A 5,717-nucleotide genomic window follows, 5' to 3' on the forward strand; every position below is an offset into this window, starting at 1 on the left:
GACAACACATTTACATTAAGAACATCTACCTGACAACACCTTTACATTAAGAACATATACCTGACAACACATTTACATTAAGAACATCTACTTGACAACACCTTTACATTAAGAACATCTACCTGACAACACATTTACATTAAGAACATCTACCTGACAACACCTTTACATTAAGAGCATCTCCCTGACAAGACCTTTACATTAAGAACATCTACTTGACAACACCTTTACATTAAGAACATCTACCTGACAATACCTTGACATAAAGAACATCTACCTGACAACACCTTTACATTAAGAACATCTACCTGACAACACCTTTACATTAAGAATATTTACTTGACAATACCTTTACATCAAGAACATCTACCTGACAACACCTTTACATTAAGAACATCTACCTGACAACACCTTTACATTAAGAACATCTACCTGACAACACCTTTACACTAAAAACATCTACCTGACAACACCAAACATTAAGAAGATCTACTTGACAATACCTTTACATTAACAACATATACCTGACAACACCTTTACATTAAGAACATCTACCTGACAACACCTTTACATTAAGAACATCTTCTTGACAACAACTTTAAATGAAGAACATCTACTTGAGAATACCTTTACATTAAGAACATCTACATTACAACACCTTTACATTAAGAGGATTTACTTGACAACACCTTTACATTATGAACATCTACTTAACAACATCCTTTACATTAAGAACATCTACCTGACAACACCTTTAAATTAAGAACATCTACTTGAGAATACCTTTACATTAAGAACATCTACCTTATAACACCTTTACATTAAGAGGATCTACTTGACAACACCTTTACATTATGAACATCTACTTGACAACAACTTTACATTAAGAACATCTACCTGACAACACCTTTACATTAAGAACATCTACCTGATAACACCTTTACATTAAGAGCATCTACTTGACAACACCTTTACACTAAGACCATCTACCTGACAACACCAAACATTAAGAAGATCTACTTGAAAATACCTGTACATTAACAACATATACCTGACAACACCTTTACATCAAGAACATCTACCTGACAACACCTTTACATTAAGAACATCTAAATGACAACACCTTTACTTTAAGAGCATCTACCTGACAACACCTTTACATTAAGAACATCTACCTGACAACACCTTTACATTAAGAACATCTACCTGACAACATCTTTACATTAAGATCATCTACTTGAGAATACCTTTACATTAAGAACATCTACCTTACAACAACTTTACATTAAGAGGATCTACTTGACAACACCTTTACATTATGAACATCTACCTTACAACATCTTTACATTAAGAACATCTACCTGACAACACCTTTACATTAAGAACATAAACCTGACGCCACCTTTACATTAAGAACATCTGCCTTACAACACCTTTACATTAAAAAGATCTTCCTGACAACAACGTTACATTAAGATCATCTACCTGACAACACCTTTACATTAAGAACATCTACTTGACAACACCTTTACATTAAGAACATCTACTTGACAACACCTTTACATTAAGAACATCTACTTGACAATACCTTTAAATTAAGAACATCTACTTGACAATACCTTTACATTAAGAACATCTACTTGACAGCACCTTTACATAAAGAACATCTACCTGACAGCACCTTTACATTAAGAACATCTACTTGACAATACCTTTACATTAAGAACTTCTACCTGACAACACCTTTACATTAAGAGCATCTACTTGACAACTCCTTTACATTAAGAACATCTACCTGACAACACCTTTACATTAAGAACATCTACCTGACAACACCTTTACATTAAGAACATCTACCTGACAACACCTTTACATTAAGAACATCTACCTGACAACACCTTTACATTAAGAACATCTACTTGACAACACCTTTACATTAAGAGCATCTGCCTGACAACACCTTTACATTAAGATCATCTACCTGACAACACCGTTACATTAAGAACATCTACCTTACAACACCTATACTTTAGGAACATCTACATGACAAATCCTTTACATTATGAACATCTACCTGACAACACCTTCTCATTAAGAACATCTACCTGACAACACCTTTACATAAAGAACATCTACCTGACAACATCTGTACACTAAGAACATCTGCCTGACAACATATTTACATTAAGAACATCTCCCTGACAACACCTTTACATTAAGAACATCTACCTGACAACATCCTTTAGATTAAGAACATCTACCTGACAACACCTTTACATAAAGAACATCTACCTGACAACATCTGTACACTAAGAACATCTGCCTGACAACATATTTACAATAAGAACATCTTCCTGACAACATCTGTTCACTGAGAACATCTACCTGACAACACTTTTACATTAGGAACATCTACCTGACAATACCTTTACATTAAGAACATCTACCCGACAACATCTGCACATTGAGAACATCTACATGACAACACCTTTACATTAAGAACATCTGCCTGACAACTCCTTTACATTAAGAACATCTACCTGACAACATCCTTTAGATTAGGAACATCTACCTGACAACACCAAACATTAAGAAGATCTACTTGACAATACCTTTACACGAAGAACGTCTACTTGAGAATATCTTTACATTAAGAACATCTACCTGACAACACCTTTACATTAAGAACATCTACCTGACAACACTTTTGCATTAATAACATCTACCTGACAATTCCTTTACACTAAGAACATCCACCTGACAACACCAAACATGAAGAACATCTACTTTACAACACCTATATATTAAGAACATCCACCTGACAAAATCTTTACATTAATAACATCTACCTGACATCACCTTTACTTTAAGAACATCTACCTGACAACACATTTACATTAAGAACATCTACCTGACAACACCTTTCCATTAAGAAGATCTACTTGACAACACCTTAACATTAGGAGCATCTACCTGACAAGACCTTTACATTAACAACATCTACCTGACAACACCTTGACATAAAGAACACCTACCTGACAACACCTTTACATTAAGAACATCTACCTGACAACACCTTTACATTAAGAACATCTACCTGACAACACATTGACATAAAGAACATCTACTTGACAACACCTTTACATTAAGAACATCTACCTGACAACACCTTTACATTAAGAGCATCTACCTGACAACACCTTGACATAAAGAACATCTACTTGACAACACCTTTCCATTAAGAAGATCTACTTGACAACACCTTTACATTAAGAACATCTACCTGACAACACCTTTACATTAAGAACATCTACCTGACAACACCTTGACATAAAGAACATCTACTTGACAACACCTTTACATTAAGAACATCTACCTGACAACACCTTTACATTAAGAGCATCTACCTGACAACACCCTTACATTAAGAACATCTATTTGACAATAACTTTACATTAAGGACATCTACCTGACAACACCTGAACATTATGAACATCTACGTGACAACATCTTTACATTAAGAACATCTACCTGACAACACCTTTACGTTAAGAACATCTACCTGACAACACCTTTACATTAAGAACATCTGCTTGACAACACCTTTACATTGAGAACATCTACCTGACAACACTTTTACATTAAGAACATCTACCTTACAACACCTTTACATTAAGAGGATCTACTTGGCAACACCTGTACATTATGAACATCTACCTGACAACATCTTTACATTAAGAACATCTACCTGACAACACCTTTACGTTAAGAACATCTACCTGACAACACCTTTACATTAAGAACATCTACCTGACAATACCTTTACATTATGAACATCTACCTGATAACACCTTTACATTAAAAGGATCTACTTCACAACACCATTACATTAAGAACATCTACCTGACAACAACGTTACATTAAGATCATCTACCTGACAACACCTTTAAATTAAGAACATCTTCTTGATAACACCTTTACATTAAGAACATCTACTTGACAATATCTTTACATTAAGAACATCTACTTGGCAATACCTTTACATTAAGAACATCTACTTGACAACATCTTTACATTAAGAACATCTACTTGACAATACCTTTACATTAAGAACATCTACTTGACAGCACCTTTACATAAAGAACATCTATCTGACAACACCTTTACATTAAGAACATCTACTTGACAATACCTTTACATTAAGAACTTCTACCTGACAACACCTTTACTTTAAGAACATCAACCTGACAACACCTTTACATTAAGAACATCTACTTGACAACACCTTTAAATTAAGAGCATCTACTTGACAACACCTTTACATTAAGAACATCTACCTGACAAAACCTTTACATTAAGAACATCTACCTGACAGCACCTTTACATTAAGAACATCTACCTGACAACACCTCATATCAAGAACATCTACTTGACAAAACCTTTACATTAAGAGCATCTACCTGACAACACCGTTACATTAAGAACATCTACCTGACAACACCGTTACATTAAGAACATCTACCTGACAACACCTTTAAATTAAGAACATCTACTTGATAACACCTTTACATTAAGAACATCAACCTGATACCACCTTTACATTAAGAACATCTACTTGACAACACCTTTACACTAAGAACATCTACTTGACAACACCTTTACATTAACAGCATTTACCTGACAATATCTGTACACTAAGAACAACTACCTGACAACATCTGTACACTAAGAACATCTACCTGACAACACCTTTACATTAAGAGCATCTACCTGACAACACCTTTACATTAAGAACATCTACTTGACAATACCTTTACATTAAGAACATCTACCTGACAACACCTTTACATTAAGAACATCTACCTGACAACATCTTTAAATGAAGAACATCTACTTGAGAATGCCTTTACATTAAGAACATCTACCTTACAACACCTTTACATTAAGAGGATCTACTTGACAACACCTTTACATTATGAACATCTACTTAACAACATCCTTTACATTAAGAACATCTACCTGACAACACCTTTAAATTATGAACATCTACTTGAGAATACCTTTACATTAAGAACATCTACCTTACAACACCCTTACATTAAGAGGATCTACTTGACAACACCTTTACATTATGAACATCTACTTGACAACACCTTTACATTAAGAACATCTACCTGACAACACCTTTACATTAAGAACATGTACCTGATAACACCTTTACATTAAGAACATCTACCTGACAACATCTTTACATTAAGATCATCTACCTGACAACACCTTTACATTAAGAGCTTCTAATTGACAACACCTTTACATTAAGAGCATCTACTCGACAACATCTTTATACTAAGAACATCTACCTGACAACACCAAACATTAAGAAGATCTACTTGACAATACCTTTACATTAACAACATATAACTGACAACACCTTTACATCAAGAACATCTACCTGACAACACCTTCACATTAAGAACATCTACCTGACAACACCTTTACATTAAGAACATCTACCTGACACCTTTACATTAAGAACATTTACTTGACAATACCTTTACATCAAGAACATCTACCTGACAACACCTTTACATTAAGAGCATCTACTTGACAACACCTTTACATTAAGAACATCTACCTGACAACACCTTTACATTAAGAACATCTACCTGACATCACCTTTAAATTACGAACATCTACCTGACAACACCTTTACAATA

Source organism: Homarus americanus, unplaced genomic scaffold (genome assembly GCF_018991925.1).
Source record: "Homarus americanus isolate GMGI-L3 unplaced genomic scaffold, GMGI_Hamer_2.0 scaffold56333, whole genome shotgun sequence".
Taxonomy (NCBI): domain Eukaryota; kingdom Metazoa; phylum Arthropoda; class Malacostraca; order Decapoda; family Nephropidae; genus Homarus; species Homarus americanus.